General features: G+C 37.2%; 1 pseudogene; it reads left to right on the forward strand.

Moving 5' to 3' along the window:
• The first annotated feature begins 2,448 nt into the window (after positions 1-2,448).
• On the forward strand, positions 2,449-3,708 carry LOC114094834 (nucleophosmin-like; annotated as a pseudogene).
• Positions 3,709-21,332: the final 17,624 nt, after the last annotated feature.

Raw genomic sequence — 21,332 nt, forward strand, 5'->3', positions numbered from 1 at the left:
GTGCTTTTTCTTTGTGAACTTCTCTGATACTCAGTTCATCCATAAGACACAGGATGGCCATCGAATGACCCCCAAATTTATATTTAATGAATGTAACCACATGAAAGGACATGTGTTCTTATTGCTAACTTCAATTTTCCGAAAAAAAGAATAATCTTTGCTCTTGATTTATGTTTTTGATCAAGTGCTCATAAAATACAAATATGACTTTTAGTTTCCCCAATTGGAAATCTGAAGTCAACTGAGAATCATCCCAAGCAGAGGATCCTAAAAAAGATCTGCTGCATCTTCATTTTTTTTTTCTATTGCATCTTCTTGTGCTGATTTGTTCAAGTTACTCTCTGTATACCTAAAACGTACTTTGCTTTTCAAAATTCAAAATTGAAGTATCTTAGTAATAAACCTTATCTAATTATATTTCTCTGTCCATAGAAGAAGTCTTGATACATTTGATGGAGATATTTTGACTTTCTCATTTACACGATCAATGTGGATCACAGCATGATCATTTGGTCATGGCAATTGATTCTTATTAGAAAAGATTAATTTAGCCACAATGAGTTTTGCTTGAATTAGAAAAATTGTGCTTTTATCACTTTTCACTTAACATTGTTCTTTTTTCCAGTCTGTACAACTCTTGCATGGCAGACATTTAATTCTTAGTCTTTTTCTCATAGTCTTTACATAACTATCTTGTATGCTATTAGCCATAGAAAATAGTGCCATTTGTTTGTCTTTATGGTACTTCTTAAAAATAAGGGCAGTATATAAGTATTTTCCCTAAATACTTGTAAACATCCAGATAAAAATTTTTAATAATTGCTATTTTATTGACAATGGCCATGATGCAGATGATAGAAAATAAAATAACACATCATTTAGTAAAATCATATGATCAATAATAAAAATAATTATAAGCATCCACATTCCAAGAATGTTATGTCTAGAGATCAGGCATCTTCTTTCCTTTGGCTTAAAGTCCGCCATTCAATTTAGAGAAGCTTAAAATATTCAGTAAATTATCACATCATAGCCATAGTTTTATAATACAATACTCAATAAAATAATCTAAAAGCACACATTGCTTAACTCTTTTCATTTTAAGAAAAAATAGTTTTATGTTAGAATGTGAACCAACAAGTTACATAAATAATCTACTAAAATATTTTATAAAATCTGATCTTTAATAAAAAAAATCTTGGTACAGATATGATAAGAAATTGATTGACTAAAAAAAGTACGATGAAGACGTATTAATTAAAATAGCATAAAGCAGAGGCAGAGCCCACCAACCTACCCCAAACCTACAGCCCAGAGTTCCAAAGAGCAAAACAACCCCTTACCCTCGTGGAGAGCCACCCTGTGCTGGGGTTCCTTATCCACCAAAGTGTGGCTCCACAGCCCATCATCAAGAAACAGAGGCTTGAGGCTGCCAATGCCACAAAACTGGGATATCGCTGCTTCTATTAAGAGACAACAATAATGACCTGGTAAGACATCACCAAGGTCCCTGTGGCCTGGCTGCACCAGAGATCTCTTTACTAGAGGTACTAACAGTTATCCTGTTGCTGAAGTGACAGAGAGTCTTTCATGGGGTTGCCTGTCTCTTATTTCTCCTACTAACAGCCAACTTCCTAAGATTATCCTCTCACTAGTCATATAATCTAATATATCCATATTCTCATATTCTACCTTATAAACATGTCAGTCAACCCCACAGTAGCCTCCTTTCATCATCAGAAACTGTAAACCATTATGCAAACCTATTGATTATATGGTTAAAGATAACTGAACTCATCATTTCTGTTTATAGTGACAAAACTATAAGTGTAAAAATAGAAGCTAACTGATATTTGGCTGCACATTGGGTACATTGAGTGCTATAATATTGATCTCATCCTTAAAAGTGAACTATTGGTAACCTGTAGGCACACTATAAGACAATAGGGCAGAAGCTGTAATACCTCTGATCTACACCACAAGAGAGGAAGACACATAGGCATCATGAAAAAAACAAGGGAGGAAGGTGCCCCAAACAAACCAAGACACTACAACAATGGAATTCATAGATAGTGAAGTAGGTGAAATGTCAGAGAAGGAGTTCCAAATATACATAACTAAAATGATTTGGGAATTAAAAAACAACCTAAGTGAGCACATACAGGAAAAATCGATCACTTCAACAAAGAGATAAGAGAACAAATTCAGGCAACCATGGATCATACCAACAAAGAGATAAGAGAGCAAATATAGGTTGCAAGAAATTAATTCAAGAAACAGATAGAGATACTGAAAAATAAACAAATAAAAAACAGAAATCCTAGAAATGAAAAACAATAAGCCAATTAAAAAACTCAATAGAGCCTGGCATGATTCCGTCCTGCGCATCTCTTCAGCCACCCATTTTCTATTGTCCTTCTCTCCCACCTAAGTGCATGCTATCAACCCATGGAAGATTCGATGGATATGGACATGAGTGCCTCAGTCTGGCTGGGCACAATTCAGGAGCCACTTGTCAAAAGAAACGAACTTTATTTTTAGAACCACACACGCCAAACAAAACAGCTCCTCAGGAAAAACCTTCAGAGCCCAACTGCCACCACCGGCTTCCCACAAGCCTCTCTCACAACCACAAGCCTCTCCACCTCCCACAATCCTCCTGCTCTTGAGGCCGATTGGCTGGGTTGCATGGGCGGAGCCAAAAAAGTCCCCCAATGAGCAGCTCCGTGGTCTGAAAGGGCAGGGAAACAGCCCAATGAGCATCACCGCAGAGGAGCCAATCAGCTAGATGTTGCTGGGGCGCTGTGAGCCAATCATCAGCTGGCAGTCTGAAAGTTTGCTGGGGCCCCTTCGGCTGTGGCTCTCAACACATGAGCCCCCTAAGGCCCCAGAACTACCTTTTCAATTGTGAGCTAAAGGCTGACAAAGATTATCACTTTAAGGTGGATAATTATGAAAATGAGCACCAGTTATCATTAAGAATGGTCAGTTTAGGGGCTGGTGCAAAGGATGAATTGCACATTGTTGAAGCAGAGGCAATGAATTTTGAAGGCAGTCCAATTAAAGTAACACTGGCAACATTGAAAATGTCTGTACAGCCAACGATTTCCCTTGGGGGTTTTGAAATCACACCACCTGTGGTCTTAAGGTTGAAGTGCAGTTCAGGGCCTGTGCATATTAGTGGCCAGCATTTAGTAGCTGTGGAGGAAGATGAAGAGTCAGAAGATGAAGAGGAGGAGGATGTGAAACTTTTAAGTGTATCTGGAAAGCTATCTACCCCTGGAGGTGGTAGCAAGGTTCCCCATAAAAAAAGTAAAACTTGCTGCTGATGAAGATGTCAGTGATGATAAAGATGATGATGATGATTTTGATGATAAGGAAACTGAAGAAAAAGCTCCAGTGAAGAAATCTCTATGAGATACTCCAGCCAAAAAAGCACAAAAATCGAACCAGAATGGAAAAGACTCAAAACCATCAACACCAAGATCAAAAGGTCAAGAATCCTTCAAAAAACAGGAAAAAACTCCTAAAACACCAAAAGGACCTAGTTCTGTAGAAAACATTAAAGCAAAAATGCAAGAAAGAATAGAAAAAAGTGGTTCTCTTCTCAAAGTGGAAGCCAAGTTCGTCAATTATGTGAAGAATTGCTTCTGGATAACTGACCAGGAGGCTATTCAAGATCTCTGGCAGTGGAGGAAGTCTCTTTAAGAAAATAGTTTAAACAGGTTGTTAAAAATTTCCATCTCATTTCATTTCTGTAACAGTTGATATATGGCTGTCCTTTTTATAATACAAAGTGAGAACTTTCCCTATCGTGTTTGATAAATCTTTTCCAGGTTCTAATGCCAAGAATGTGCTGTCCAAAATGCCTGTTTAGTTTTTAAAGATGGAACTCTACCCTTTGCTTGGTTTCTAAGTATGTAGGAATGTGATAGTACATAGTAGTAGTGGTGGTCAGACATGGAAATGATGGGGAGACAAAAATATACATGTGAAATAAACTCAGTATTTTATTAAAATAAAACAAACTCAATAGATAGCATCACCAACAGACTAGACAACTTGGAAGACAGAACCTCAGACAATGAGGACAACATAGACAATCTTTAAAATAAAGTTGACCTCACAGTTAAGATGGTAATAAACCATGAACCGAACATCCAAGAATTGTGGGATACCATCAAAAGACCAAATTTAAGATTGATTGGGATAGAGGAAGTTTCAGAGATTAAAACCAAAGGAATGCACAATCTCTTCAATAAAATAATATCTGAAAACTTCCGGAGCATGAAAAATGAATACAAAAATCAAATACAAGAAGCCTATAAGACACCAAATGAACAAAATGCCAACAAATCTACACCAAGACACATTATAATGAAAATGCCTTGCAGACAGAATAAGGATATAATTTTAAAGGCCATAAGAGAGAAAAATCAGATTACCTATAGGGGAAGACCAGTTCAAATCTCAGCAGATTTATCAACCCAGACTCTCAAAGCTAGGATATCCTGGAACAACATATACCAAGCTCTAAAAGATAATGGATGTTAACCAAGAATCTTATATCCAGAAAAATTAAGCTTCATATTTGACAATGAAATAAAAATCTTCCATGATAAAAAAAAAAGCTAAAAGAATTTACAGCAAGAAAGCCTGCACTACAGAACATTCTTGGCAAAATATTCCACGAGGAAGAAATGAAAAACAACAATGAAAATCTGCAAAGGGAAGGACTACAATAAAAGAAAAGCCAACCAAAGGAGAAATCAAGACAAGCTAAATACCAAAAAATAAACAAAAATTACTGGTAGTACAAATCATATCTAAATAATAACCCTAAATGTTAATGGCTTAAACTCACCAATCAAAAGACATAGGCTGGTAGATTGTATTTAAAAAACAAAACAAAAAAAAACAACAAATATGCTGCCTTCAAGAGACTCATCTCCTAGGAAAAGATGTCCACAGACTGAAGGTGAAAGGTTGGGATAAAATATACCATTCAGATAGCCTACATGAGCAAGTAGGGGTTTCCATCCTCATATCAAGTAAAGTAGACTTAAAGCCAAAGTTACTCAAAAGCAATAAAGATGGACATTTCATACTGCTTAACGGAACTATCCATCAACAACACAAAACAGTAACAAATATATATGCCCCAAACAATCAAGCATCTACGTTCATCAATCTAAATCTTATCAAGTTCAAGAGTCAAATAGATGACAACACAATAATTCTGGATGGCTTTAATACACTAGATATTTCACAAGGAGAAAATGAGAAACAACAAAGAAAATCTGCAAAGGGAAGAACTAAACTTTCACTACTAGATAGAGCACCAAACATAAGCTAAACAAAAAAACTATAGCACTCAATAATATAATCAATAACTTTGACTTAATTGACATGAGTATATTACCCATCAATGAGAATATACTTTCTTCTCAGAAGCACATGGATTCTCCTCTAAAATAGACCATATGTTATGTCACAAAGCAAATCTTAGTAAATACAAAAAAGTAGAGATATGACCCTCCATTCTATCAGACCATAATGGAATGAAATTAGAAATCAATGATACAATAAAAATCAAAAGGAAATCCAACACCTGGAGACAAAATAATATACTATTGAATGAACAATGGGTTGCAAAAGATATCAAGGAAGAGATTAAAAAATGCTTAGAAGTAAATGAGAATTCTGATACAACATATCAAAATCTCTGGGACACCATGAAGACAGTACTAAGAGGAAAGTTCACTGCATGGATTTCATTCCTTCATAAAGGAAAAAAAATCAACAAATAAATGACCTAACATTATGTCTCAAAGCCCTAGAAAGAGAAGAACAGATGAACCCCCAAAGTAGTGGAAGACAGAAAATAATTAAAATTAGAGCTGAAATCAATGAAATTGAATTAAAAGAAACAATTGAAAAAATTGACAAAACAAAAAGTTGGTTCTTTGAAAAAATAAATAAAATTGATAAACCATTAGCCATGTTAATGAAGGGAAGGAGAGAGAAAATTCTAATTACTAATATTACTAACAATTACTACTCTAAGATTTCATCTCACGCCAGTCAGAATGGCAGCTATTAAGAATACAAACAACAATAAGTGTTGGCGAGGATGTGGGGGAAAAGGCACACTCATATATTGCTGGTGGGACTGCAAATTGGTACAGACAATCTGGAAAGCCATATGGAGATTCCTTGGAAAATTGGTAACAGTAGCACCATTTGACCGAGCTATCCTTCTCCTCGGTTTATACCTAAAGGACTACAGAAACACAGCCACATGAATGTTTATAGCAGCACAATTCACAATAGCTAAATTATGGAATCAACCTAGAAGCCCTTCAATAGAAAAATTGATAGGGAAACTTTGGTATATACACAGTGGAATATTACTCAGCATTAAAAGAGAATAAAATCATGGAATTTGCAGGTAAATGTATGGAGATGTAGAACATAATGCTAAGTGAAGAAAGCCAATCCCAATAAACCAAAAGCTGAATGTTTTCTTTGACATGAGGAAGCAGATGCATAAGGGTGATTGGTGGTAGGGGAAATATGGGAGGAATGGAGGAACTTTAGATAGGGCAAAGGGGAGGGAGGAGATGGGAGAGGGCAAAGGGGTAGGAATGATGGTGGAATGAGTTAGTCATCATTACCCTAATTACATGTATAAGACATGAATGGTGTTAAAATATTCTGTGTACAATGAGTGTTTTGAAAAATTGTATTCTATATGTATAATATGAAATGAATTGCATCTGCCACCATGTATAACAAATCAGAATAAATAAGAAAATAAAGTAAAATGATATAAAGCCAAGCATGCATATGAATAGATTACTAGAAAAAAGTCATGTGCAGAACATTTGTCTTAAAGTGTTTATATATATATATATTATTGCCGCAGTCTGGCTGGGCACAAAAGGTCGGGGTTCGTTCCCCGTACGGGCCACCAAATGCCGCAGTCTGGCTAGGCACAAAATGAAGAGCCACTCAAGCAGGAACAAACTTTATTTCTGAACTCCACCAGCACACTCCACACATGATCCCCAGGAATATCCCGCCAACCACGCACAAGGTGTTCTCCCGGGACACACTACTCCAACAGGATATTATATATATATATATATATATATATATATATATATATATATATATATATATATATATACCTACACAAACACACACACACTCACACACACACACCTATCTATCTGTGTTATCTTTTTTTGCTGTGACCAAAATACCTAACAAGAACAACTTGCAAGACAGATTTATTTTGGTGTATGGTTTAATGGAATCTATGGGTCAGTGAATTCCATTGCAGAAACATCATGGTGGAGGAGAACCCAGCAACTCATGGCAGCTGGGAATAAGGGTATGAGCCAAACAAAAGATAAACTCCTACAGGGCACCCCACACTGACTGACATCTTCCACCCAAACTGACCAACATCTTCTGCCATCCAGCTATCAATGATAAAGTGGGTCAGAGCCCCTATGATCCAATCATTGCCTAGAAGCCTCACCTCTGAGCCTTGCTGCATTGGGGACCATGCTTTCAACTCACAGGCTTTTTGGAAACATTTCAGATCCAAACCATAACATCACCTTTTCAAAGATGAATGTAGATACTTAGATAGAGATAGAGACATGTATGCATATCTTCAGGCATACTGATAAGCCTAATTTTTAATTTACTTTAGGTCAGTGTAAACTATGGTGATAAGAAGGTTAGGCTGTGTAAGATAGGACAAACAACTTGGTCAGAGTCAAGGTCCTGGGCTTGGGTGTGGCTCAGTGTGGCAGTGCCTAACGTGCATGATGCCCTGGGGTTCAATCTCCAGCACACACAAAAAAAAGTATTGAGGCACTAGTAATAGTTATAGGAGGGCAAATTTTGCAAAATTAGAAGACTGTTGGCACCTGGGCTATTTCTCATTTGCTGTAAGTATCCCAATTTTAGGGTCTTCAGCCTAACAGTTATATTCTCATTGTTCAGTTATATTCTCATTCTATCAGAAAGACTCAGTATTCTCAGCAAAGCAATTTCCTCTAGAAAGAATTGATTTTCCTTCAGAAGCTTCCTTGCATCAGTACTGGTTTGAACAGACTCTATTTTCCCTTGATCTTATTTGCTATACCATTTCTTTTGCAGGTTTCAGCTGTCTTCCAGCCACCCCCACCTTAGGACCAGAGCACTTGATAACTGACACCTTAAACACAAGTATCACCTCTGGGTTGAAATATCCATAGTAATAATTAAAACCCCAAATTCTTCTTTACTTCTATTAAGTAGAATACCTACTGGACAGTTTCCTTCTTCTACTTTGCCTTCAGTGTTTACATTGTTTTCTTTTATAATACTCTCAACTAGAGATTTATAGGTAGACTGCACATGAGTCAATGAACATACTTAAATGCAGGAAAAGGCAAGGAAGCAATGGACAGAATTACAGAAGTTCTTAGACTTGGAACTTGAAGTGTCTTTTCTTATGGAGCAAAAAGGAAAATATAAATTAACTTCAACTTTGCCATTTCTTTGTTCATATTCCCCATCTGGGGTTGGTCCTCGATTTCAGTAACTATTTTCACGTGAAGATGACAATCAACTATGCTTCTCTAATAATCATCATGGGGTACAAAGGTTGATTTCTGCTGGCCTCATTTCCAAATAGGCTCCTAGAGCAGCAGCTTTGAGTGTCAAAGAAATACAGGTGTTCTTTTTTGTTGTTGTTTTGTTTTGTTTTTTTTTTTAAATTTTTTATTGTTGGTTGTTCAAAACATTACATAGTTCTTGATATATCATATTTCACACTTTGATTCAAGTGGGTTATGAACTCCCATTTTTCCCCATATACAGATTGCAGAATCACATCAGTTACACATCCATTGATTTACATATTGCCATACTAGTGGCTGTTGTATTCTGCTGCCTTTCCTATCCTCTACTATCCCCCCTCCCCTCCCCTCCCCTCCCCTCCCCTCTTCTCTCTCTACCCCCTCTACTGTCATTCATTTGTCCCCCTTGTATTATTTTTCCCTTTCCCCTCACTTCCTCTTGTATGTACTTTTGTATAAACCTGAGGGTCTCCTTCCATTTCCATGCAATTTCCCTTCTCTCTCCCTTTCCCTCCCACCTCTCATCCCTGTTTAATGTTAATCTTCTTCTCATGCTCTTCATCCCTACTCTGTTCTTAGTTCCTCTCCTTATATCAAAGAAGACATTTGGTATTTGTTTTTTAGGGATTGGCTAGCTTCACTTAGCATAATCTGCTCTAATGCCATCCATTTCCCTGCAAATTCTATGATTTTGTTATTTTTTTAATGCAGAGTAATACTCCATTGTGTATAAATGCCACATTTTTTTTATCCATTCGTCTATTGAAGGGCATCTAGGTTGGCTCCACAGTCTTGCTATTGTAAATTGTGCTGCTATGAACATCGATGTAGCAGTGTCCCTGTAGCATGCTCTTTTTAGGTCTTTAGGGAATAGACCGAGAAGGGGAATAGCTGGGTCAAATGGTGGTTCCATTCCCAGCTTTCCAAGGAATCTCCATACTGCTTTCCAAATTGGCTGCACCGATCTGCAGTCCCACCAGCAATGTACAAGTGTATCCTTTTCCCCACATCCTCGCCAGCACTTGTTGTTATTTGACTTCATAATGGCTGCCAATCTTACTGGAGTGAGATGGTATCTTAGGGTGGTTTTGATTTGCATTTCTCTGACTTCTAGAGATGGTGAGCATTTTTTCATGTACTTGTTGATTGATTGTATGTCCTCCTCTGAGAAGTGTCTGTTCAGGTCCTTGGCCCATTTGTTGACTGGGTTGTTTGTTATCTTATTGTCTAATTTTTTGAGTTCTTTGTATACTCTGGATATTAGGGCTCTATCTGAAGTGTGAGGAGTAAAGATTTGTTCCCATGATGTAGGCTCCCTATTTACCTCTCTTATTGTTTCTTTTGCTGAGAAAAAACTTTTTAGTTTAAGTAAGTCCCATTTGTTGATTCTAGTTATTAACTTTTGTGCTATGGGTGTCCTATTGAGGAATTTGGAGCCCGACCCCACAATATATAGATCGTAGCCAACTTTTTCTTCTATCAGACGGCATGTCTCTGATGTGATATCAAGCTCCTTGATCCATTTTGAATTAACTTTTGTGCATGGCGAGAGAAAGGGATTCAGTTTCATTTTGTTGCATATGGATTTCCAGTTTTCCCAGCACCATTTGTTGAAGATGCTATCCTTCCTCCATTGCATGCTTTTAGCTCCTTTATCAAATATAAGATAGTTGTAGTTTTGTGGATTGGTTTCTGTGTCCTCTATTCTGTACCATTGGTCCACCCGCCTGTTTTGGTACCAGTACCATGCTGTTTTTGTTACTATTGCTCTGTAGTATAGTTTGAAGTCTGGTATCGCTATACCGCCTGATTCACACTTCCTGCTTAGCATTGTTTTTGCTATTCTGGGTCTTTTATTTTTCCATATGAATTTCATGATTGCTTTCTCTATTTCTACAAGAAATGCCATTGGGATTTTGATTGGCATTGCATTAAACCTATAGAGAACTTTTGGTAATATCGCCATTTGATGATGTTAGTTCTGCCTATCCATGAACAGGGTATATTTTTCCATCTTCTAAGATCTTCTTCTATTTCTCTCTTTAGGGTTCTGTAGTTTTCTTTGTATAAGTCTTTCACCTCTTTTGTTAGGTTGATTCTCAAGTATTTTAATGTTTTTGAGGATATTGTGAATGGAGTGGTTGTCCTCATTTCCATTTCAGAGGATTTGTCGCTGATATACAGGAATGCCTTTGATTTATGCGTGTTGATTTTATAGCCTGCCTCTTTGCTGATTCATTTATTAGCTCTAATAGTTTCTTTGTAGACCCTTTTGGGTCTGCTAGGTATATAATCATGTCACCTGCAAATAGTGATAATTTAAGTTCTTCTTTTCATATTTTTATGCCTTTAATTTCTTTTGTCTGTCTAATTGCTCTGGCCAGTGTTTCGAGAACTATGTTGAACAGAAGTGGTGAGAGAGGGCATCCCTGTCTTGTTCCAGATTTTAGAGGGAATGCCTTCAATTTTTCTCCATTCAGAATGATGCTAGCCTGAGGCTTAGCATAGATTGCTTTTACAATATTGAGGTATGTTCCTGTTATCCCTAGTTTTTCTAGAGTTTTGAACATAAAGGGATGCTGTACTTTGTTGAATGCTTTTTCTGCATCTATCGAGATGATCATATGGTTCTTATTTTTAAGTCTATTGATGTGGTGAATAACATTTATTGATTTCCGTCTATTGAACCAGCCTTGCATCCCAGGGATGAATCCTACTTGATCATGGTGCACAATTTTTTTGATATGTTTTTGTATCCGATTCGCCAGAATTTTATTGAGGATTTTTGCATCTAGGTTCATTAGAGATATTGGTCTGTAGTTTTCTTTCTTTGAAGTGTCTTTGTCTGATTTAGGTATCAGGGTGATGTTGGCCTCATAGAATGAATTTGGAAGTTCTCCCTCTTTTTCTATTTCCTGAAGTAGCTTGAAAAGTATTGGTATTAGTTCCTCTTTAAAGGTTTTGTAAAACTCTGCTGTATACCCATCCGCTCCTGGGCTTTTCTTGGTAGTCTTTTGATGGTTTCTTCTATTTCCTCAATTGATATTGGTCTGTTTAGGTTGTCTATATCCTCCTGACTCAATCTGGGCAGATCATATGACTTAAGAAATTTATCGATGCCTTCACTATCTTCTAATTTATTGGAGTATAAGGATTCAAAATAATTTTTGATTATCTTCTGTATTTATGAAGTGTCTGTTGTGATATTGCCTTTTTCATCCCGTATGCTAGTAATTTGAGTTCTCTCTCTTCTTCTTTTCGCTAGAATGGCTAAGGGTCTGTCGATTTTATTTATTTTTTCAAAGAACCAACTTTTAGTTTTGTCAATTTTTTCAATTGTTTCTTTTGTTTCGATTTCATTAATTTCAGCTCTGATTTTAATTATTTCTTGCCTTCTACTTCTTTTGCTGTTGTTTTGCTCTTCTTTTTCTAGGATTTTGAGATGAAGTATGAGATCATTTATTTGTTGGTTTTTTCTTTTTTTAAGGAATGAACTCCAAGCAATGAATTTTCCTCTTAGAACTGCTTTCAATGTGTCCCATAGATTCCGATATGTTGTGTCTGTGTTTTCATTTATCTCTAAGAATTTTTTAATTTCCTCCTTGATGTCTTCTATAACCCATTGATCATTCAGTAACCTATTGTTCATTCTCCAAGTGATGCATGCTTTTTCCTTCCTTCTTTTATCGTTGATTTTCACTTTCATTCCATTATGATCAGATAAGATGCATGGTATTATCTCTACTCCTTTATATTGTCTAAGAGTTGCCCTGTGACATAATATATGATATATTTTTGAGAAGGATCCATGTGCTGCTGAGAAAAAAGTGTAACTGCTTGATGTTGGGTGGTATATTCTATATATGTCAATTAAGTCTAGGTTATTAATTGTGTTATTGAGTTCTATAGTTTCCTTATTCAACTTTTGTTTGGAAGATCTGTCCAGTGGCGAGAGAGGTGTGTTGAAGTCTCCCATGATTATTGTATGGTGGTCTATTAGACTCTTGAACTTGAGAAGAGTTTGTTTGATAAACATAGCTGCACCATTGTTTGGGGCATATATATTTATGATTGTTATGTCTTGTTGGTGTATGGTTCCCTTAAGCAGTATGTAGAGTCCCTCTTTATCCCTTTTGATTAACTTTGACTTGAGATCTATTTTATTTGATATGAGTATGGACACTCCTGCTTGTTTCCGAAGTCCATATGAGTGATATGATTTTTCCCAACCTTTCACCTTCAGCCTATGTATGTCTTTTCCTATCAAATGCGTCTCCTGTAGGCAGCATATTGTTGGGTCTTGTTTTGTGATCCATTCTACTAGCCTGTGTCTCTTAATTGGTGAGTTTAAGCCATTAACATTTAGGGTTATTATTGAGATATGGGTTGTTCTTCCAGCCATATTTGTTTATTTCTGTTACTAAACATGGTTTGTTTTCCTCTTTGATTATTTTCCCCCCCTTTACTGTCCTACCTCCCACTGTTGGTTTTCATTGTTATTTTCCATTTCCTCTTCCTGTAATGCTTTGGCGAGGATGTTTTGAAGAGATGGTTTTCTAGCTGCGAATTCTTTAAACTTTTGTTTATCGTGGAAGGTTTTAATTTCATCTTCCATCCTGAAGCTTAATTTCGCTGGATACACAATTCTTGGTTGGAACCCATTTTCTTTCAGTGTTTGAAATATGTTATTCCAGGATCTTCTAGCTTTCAGAGTCTGTGTTGAAAGATCAGCTGTTATCCTGATTGGCTTACCCCTAAATGTGATCTGCTTCCTTTCTCTTGTATCTTTTAAAATTCTCTCCTTATTCTGTATGTTGGGCATCTTCATTATAATGTGTCTAGGTGTGGATCTCTTATGATTTTGCACATTCGGTGTCCTGTAGGCTTCTAGGATTTGGGATTCTGTCTCATTCTTCAAGTCTGGGAAGTTTTCTCGTATTATTTCATTGAATAGATTGCTTATTCCTTTGGTTTGGAGCTCTATACCTTCCTGTATCCCAATGACTCTTATGTTTGGTCTCTTTATGTTATCCCATATTTCTTGGATGTTCTGCTGATGGTTTCTTAACAGTCTTGCTGAGCTGTCTATGTTCTTTTCAAGTTGAAATACTTTGTCTTCATTGTCTGATGTTCTATCTTCTAAGTGTTCTACTCTGCTGGTAGTATTCTCAATTGAGTTTTTAAGTTGGTTTATTGCTTCCTGCATTTCTAGGATTTCTGTTTGTTTGTTTTTTATAACCTCTATCTCCCTGTATAGTTGATCTTTTGATTCCTGGATTTGTTTGTGTAATTCATTGTTGAAGTGATCTTTCATTGTCTGATTTTGCTGTCTAATGTCTTTCTTGAGACTCCAGATCATCTGAAGCATGTATATCCTGAATTCTTTATCTGACATTCCATCTGCTGCAGCTGTTACCTCTTCTAAAGTTGAGTTGAACTGCATTGCCTGTGGTCCTTTCTTTCCTTGTCTTTTCATACTGCTTGCGTTTCTTTCTGCTTGGTGAAACTGTTGTGTTTTTGAAAAAATTTCCCCCTATATATTTATATTGCTCTTGTATAGTTGAAAAGTCTCCCTTGCAGGGTCGGTCGGCCGTCTGCCTATCTTGCAGGTGCGGGCGGCGGCTCTGCTCTGCCCCTCCTCCAATTGGTGTGAGGTGTCTACCACACCTGCGGACCCCTGGGCCTGTTCTGCCGGTCAGTCTCAGGTCTGCCTACCTTGCAGGCACGGGCGGCGGCTCTGCTCTGCCCTTACTCCAATTGGGGTGACGTGACTACCGTGCTGGCAGGCCGCTGGGCCTGTCCCAGGCGCAGGCGAAAGCTCTGCTCTGCCTCTATTCCAATTGGGGTGACGTGTATACCACGCCGGCAGGCCACCTTGCCTGATCCGCGTGTCGGTTGCAGGTCTGCCAACCTTGCAGGCGCGGGCAGCGGCTCTGCTATGCCCCCCCTCCAATTGGTGTGACTTGTCTACCACACCCGCAGACCGCTGGGCCTGTCCCAGGCGCGGGCGAAGGCTCTGCTCTGCTCCTACTCCAACTGGGGTGACGTGCCTACCATCCTGGCCGGCCGCTGGGCCTGTTCCACCGGTCGGTCGCAGGTCTGCCCACCTTTCGGGCACGGGTGGCGGCTCTGCTCTGCCCCTACTCCAATTGGGGTGACGTGTGTACCACGACAGCAGGCCACTGGGCCTGATCCGCTGGTGTGTCACAGGTCTGCCTACCTTGCAGGCGCGGGCGGCCGCTCTGCCCTGCCCCTCCTACCACGCCCACGGACCGCTAGGCCTGTTGTGCTGGTCGGTCGCAGATCTGCCTACCTTGCGGGCGCGGGTGGCGGCTCTGCTCTGCCCCTACTCCAATTGGGGTCACGTGATCACCACACCAGCGGGCCGCTGGGCCTTATCCGGGCGCGGGCGAAGGCTCTGCTCTGCCCCTACTCCAGTTGGGGTGACGTGTGTACCACACTGGCAGGCCGCTGGGCCTGATCCGCCGGTCTGTCGCAGGTCTGCCTACCTTGCAGGCACGGGAATACAGGTGTTCTAGAACATAAAAGCAGCAATGGAGAAACTTTGAAACCTAAAGGAGATATGGTAGACAATTCCCATGAATATAGGAAGTCCAAACATTATAAATGTTATGTAAATTAAGACCAACTTTGAAATGCAAAAATGAAGGAATTTGGAAATTACAGCTTGAGTTTTGTGAACTGTTTTACACATGTGGATGAGTTATTATAAATAGGAGGAAGAAAAGTTCTATACCTAAGGATTCAAGGCACTTTTTAGAAAAAATACAAAAACAAGATAGTAATTTTGAAAAGTCAGCCTAATACCCATAAGAGGATGCTATAGAAGTTATATGTAGAAAAAAAAATACCACTAATGGAATGATAAAGGAAAAAAGGTGGGGGCGGGGATGAGGGCACTCGATTTTTGTCAATCAGAGTCCAAATTATGGCTGTTACTAAAGCAACATTGGCAGTAAGTAGAAGGGAGGAAGCTTCAGACTCCACAGGAAGTGAGGCCTGGCAGCATGGCTTTAACCAGAAACATGAGATCAGGAGTGTCGGAATTATAACAGGAATGACAGTGGACTCCCAGGAAATGGGGATATGTATTTTCCCATACCTGTTTATGAATTCTTCAGTGAAATCCTGGTCTACAAGTTAGAGAGCATTCTTAAAAACCTTCTTCCAGCTTGGAGTTAATTATAAATAGCCTGGTAGGTAGATATTCCTGAAAACATAAAACCTCAGCAGCTGTGGAAAAGCTTGAGAACAGGAGAAAGCCTCTCCTGGGTTGACTGGCATCAGGTGACATCCTGAATCTGAGAAGACCCCCCAAAAATGAGGGTTGGGAAATTAGGGAAGGACCAGAAGATTGAGCTCTTTTGACTCTAAGAGAATTAAAGTTCTCCATTCCCTAGGGAAGAAGCCAGATTCACAGAGAGATAAAACAGAAATGGCCACATGCTCATCTGATGATGCTCATCTTCTGTCTGAAGGGCTAGAGTGTCTGATTAAGGAAGAAGTGTGGCAGAGGAGCAAGTTGATCAATTTTCTTTTAGGAACCTTTTTGTCATTGTGAACAAAAGACTTGACAAGAACAATGTAGAGGAGGACAAGTTTATTTTGGCTCACAGTTTCAGAGGTTCAGTCCATGAACTCCACTACTGTGGGTCTCAGGTGAGGCAAAACATCATGGCAGAAGGGTGTGGAGGAGGAAAACTGCTCAAGATGTGGCAACCAGGAAGCAGAGGAAAAAATATATACCCTAAAGGTCCACCCCCAGTGACCTATCTCCTCCAGCCACACCCTACCTATCTACCTACAATTACCATTCAGTTAATCCATATCAGTGTATTAATTCACTGATTAGGTTAACACTCTCATATTCTGATCACTTCACCTCTGAATAGTCTGGCATTGTTTTACATATGGGATTTTGTGGTCACCTCATATCTAAACCAAAACTTAAGTTTTAGATAATCTTTAATTCTAATATTGCTTATATAATCTCCAGAAACATTTGGCAGCATCTTTTTGCTTCTTTCTCTGGATTTCTGAAATGTGGTATTCTTCAAGTACATACTAAGCTTATGTGCGGCCAGGGCTCAATCTCAGACTTGTAAAACAAACAAATAAATAAACAAACTGTGGAATTCTGTTTGGCATGTTTCCATGATGTAAGAAACTGTTTACTTTGTGAGAGAACAAAGACTTTTTCATTTTATATTGAACCCTAAGATGAGTCAGAAAGTCAGCTCATTAAATGGACTTCAGAGAAAAATTCTGCTCAATGCTTTGGAGGAAATTTTTTAAAAGTTTTCATTCATAAGTCGAAAGATACCCATCTGCAACTATTGATATTGTTATTGTCCCATGAACAACAGCTGAGATAGTTTCCAATGAAGAACACCATTTTCTCAAGACAGCATATGAGAAAAACATTTACCAGAATTTTAGTGGTACTAACAAAATAATTCTATAATTACCATAAAGATTGGACTTACACCTCCATGGGAATGTTGTTGACTGGAGATATCAAATGTCAGAAGTGAATGAGGCAGAAGGATTTAGGGCACAAAATATTGGCAGTGCACAGTTCTATAATTTCTGCAACATGCAAAGCTACCAGGTAAGTTAAACTCATAAATAAATGGCTTGCTTGATATTTTTAAAATGACATATGGTGAAAGCAAGAAGCTTGTTCTGTAGCTTCTGGAATTAAACAATGGGTATGAGACAAAAAAATGAAAAGAGGTAGCAGAAGAAGGGAATGTGCAGAATACCTAGTCAAGAACTGGATTTACTAAAGCATGAATGTGGGAATCTGAGCCAAGTTTGTGGCCATGTTAGAGAAATAGGGACTCCAAGATAAATGTGGTTCACATATAATTCTCATTTATCTTTTAAATGTTCTCCTGATTATCAAGATCCTCCAAGACCCCAAATTGGATTTTAAAAGCCCAGCTATATGCTTGCACAAATGAAAATCACTATGTTGAATACAGAGAAGATAAAGAAATAATAAAATATAAGTCTAGAGAATTATAGAAGTTCTGCTAATGCAAGGCTTACAGACTTTGCTAAATTACATTTTCAATGTTGACTTTTAAAAAATGATTGTTTTTGTTTTTAAATATATATTCAGTAGGACATCACTAAAAGGGTTAAGTAGAGGATCTAATCTGCAAATTTAGAGGTGATTTTACATGCTGATTGACCATCTGGAGATTGATTTCAAGAGGGGCAAAATTAGAAGTTCACTTCATAGAAATTGCACTGGTACAATATAAAATGATGATAATGTGAATCAAAAGGAGAAAATTGCTACACAATGGATGAAATCAATCTAGTTTGAGAAGAACAACAACTCGTCTTAAAGGATTAGGTATAGCATGGTAGAGAGAAGGAAATTTATGGAATCTTGGTTCTTCTACTTATTATCTGAGACATAAGGCAAGTTACTAAACTTCTTTATGTTTCAATGTACTTATCAACAGTATGGGGATGATGCTAGTTTTTTTCAAATGCCTACATAAATATTACATAGTAGTCAACTTCTGATCTCCATGAGGCCGCCAGAATGAAGCTGTTTGATACAGCAAAGCTTAATTTAGTGGATTTACTACAGTAAGGAGAACATTACCTTGGCAGAGTCAGGATTTTCTCAGGAAAGCAATGACTAAGGAAGATATTTATATCATATTAGGGCCTGAATTGTGTGTGTTTTTAAAGTAGGTCTTTCAAGTGGGGAAACTGCTTGGAATGGGCACAGTTTATGACTTAATAGCTTTGGATTGATAGAGATAGCAATGTGAAGGACTTACCTTGAAGAGCAAGTAGTTCCTCTTGAGGGTTTAACTGTTATAGCTAATTTAAATCTTGCCTTTCTGGAACAAGTAGGTAGTTTTTGCTGTTTTCTCAATATTGTTTAATCCTATAAAGGGTGTATATTCCAGAATTATTTAACAAGGAAACAGATAATATTTCTAATAACTGTAAGATGTTAATATGCAGAACTTGAAAAGAAGAAATAGTGATTCATAGATATTCTTTGGAATTCTTAGAAATATAGTCTTTGTTTATACAAAATTTTGTCAACTTGTTTTTTAAAAGTATACTTTTCTATAATAATTAGCAGTAGATTATTTTGCTGTGATAAAACTAGACTAAAATTTTCAGAGTTTTCTTTTTCAAGATGATGATTAGTGTATGCATTAATACTAAACTGAACTAATGTATTATGGCAAGGTTATATATTTTAATAACACTAAAATTGATCTCTACAGGACATCAATATTTCATAAAAGAAGGGGATAAATGCTAAATAATGATCATTTTAAAGTTAAAAAGTGCTACTGCAAATATTTTTAAATTAACTGTTATTCTTTTTTTATTTTTTGAAGGCTCTGCATTCTGCTGTGATATATAACAAAGAAGAATAAAAAAACATTAACTGCTATTTTTAAAATGAAATTTTAGAGTATAGAAGCATGACTATTTCAAGCTGGACATTGGATTATTTGTCATTTCATATAGCTTATTTTATTTATTTATTTATTTGTTTGTTTGTTTGTTTGTTTTACTATGAAAATATGTTGTATGCTTGACCTGGCTTTGGTTTGCACTGAAAGTCAATGTTGCCTTTTGTTAATTCAGATTTTGGATTATTTTGGATTCATATAGTTACTCTGTGACAATATCTGCATCTGTTCTTTTTGCATCTCTTGTTAAGGTATTTACAAATAACTCTGAGCTAAAGCAAATGTTTAAACACACAAAATCATCTTTGAATACTATTCGGTATTATTAAAATAACCTAATATGCAGTTCTCTTAGCAAGGGTAGTGATATAAAACAATCTCATTTCAAAATTGCCCATTTAAGAACTTATTTCACTTGTAAAATTTGTTATTTTTGGAGCACTGCTGATAGGATTCATGTAGAACACACAATGCCTTTTGCCTTCTTAGTGTTTCTTTATTTATAAAAAGAACTTAACTTTATCAGCAGCCATTACATGAAACCAGACCTACAGCACAGTCACTGCTATGAGCCAGAAAGTGATTGGATCTCTCTTTCCAGAAATGCCCAGTTTTCTCCATCAACTCTCAGTACCTGAGCACACAGATCTTGCTTGCAATGCCACACCAGTACATTCCTTTGAGCTGCCCTATATTCATTCAGGTTTTTATTCTAGTAAGAGGGTCATAATAGTTTTAAAGTTTTCCTAGATTTTTTGTCTGTTTTTTCTTGGGATTTGGATTTGGGAAAAAAAAAATCATTTAAATTTCCAGAGATATGCCACAAGGAATTTTTCCATAGGAAAACTAGGCACAGGAAAGTAGCTAGGCTCCCATTGTAGTTTGTTTTGTTTTGTTTTTGCATTGCTAGGGGTAGAACTTAGGGACGCTCTACCACTGAGTGGCATTCTCTTCTCTTTTTATTTATGTTTTATTTTGACATAGGATCCTGCCAAGTTGGCCAAGCTGGCCGCAAACTTATGATCCTCCTGCTGTTGGCTTGCCCGTAGCTGGAATTACAAGTGTGTGCCAACACACCTGGCCCATTGTTGTTTGAACAGGCTACAGGATTATACTCATTTTAATCCTAAAAGCTGATGGCTATCAAACTTTTGAAACAGCCCATATTACATACTAAATGATCTATAGTTTTAGCAGTTATTATTAATGGGACATCACCTGAATGCACTGTAGAATGATAGAAGTTATTCCTCCATTGTTGGATTTGACTTCATCACCTATTGGTAGAAGAATCTACTAAGAAAAGAGAGAAGAGTATAGTTTATGGTGTTAAATTTAAAATGCCTATGGAATACTCAGGCAGAGAAATCAAGGTATTAGTTTGCCGTAGAATCTGGAGCTAATGAAAATCTCTGGTGTAAAGATACAAATATTGTTGGTATGAAGATACTAAATATAGCAATGAATTAGAAAAAGGTTACATCTACAGATAATTGACTGTAAGAAGAAAAAAGAACCAGGTTGATAGGAGACCTGCTCATTCATGGATCTTCTGAACTACACTTCCATACCACATTATTTTATCTTCTTAGCGCAAATGAATGTTTCTTAGTTTTCTGGAACATAAGTAGCTGTTGAAAAATTCCTTGACTTATGTCCTGATATTATGCCTAACACATGATATATTCATTCTCCTGGAGCCTGCAATTTACCCTCTATTCATTTATCTATTCCTAACTTACTGAGAGTTTTCGTCTTGTAATCATGAATAAGTGTTGGATTTGTGTCATGTTTTCTGCATTTATTGAAATAATAAAGCAATTATTATCATCACTTTATTCATATGATGGGTTAGTTTGATTTTCAAATATTGAATCAGCTTTGTATATCTGTGGTAAATTCAATTTTGTTGTGAGGTTTGATTCTTCTTCAATTTTAAATACACTTAGCAATTTTACATATACATGGGATACAGTGTGACATTTTAATTCATGTATATAATGCAAAATGATCAGGGAAATTGCCATCTGCCATCTCAAACATTTATCCTTTTTTTGTGTTGGGGATATTCAAAATCGTCTCTATTAACTATTTCGAATGTAGAACAAATTGCTGTCCACTACAGTTATGCTACTGAATTATAAAACATTAGAAGTTATTCCTCTATTGTGGAATTTTATTTGCTAATATTTCATTGAGATTCGTA

This window comes from Marmota flaviventris, chromosome 11, assembly GCF_047511675.1.
Source record: "Marmota flaviventris isolate mMarFla1 chromosome 11, mMarFla1.hap1, whole genome shotgun sequence".
NCBI classification, from domain to species: Eukaryota; Metazoa; Chordata; class Mammalia; order Rodentia; family Sciuridae; genus Marmota; species Marmota flaviventris.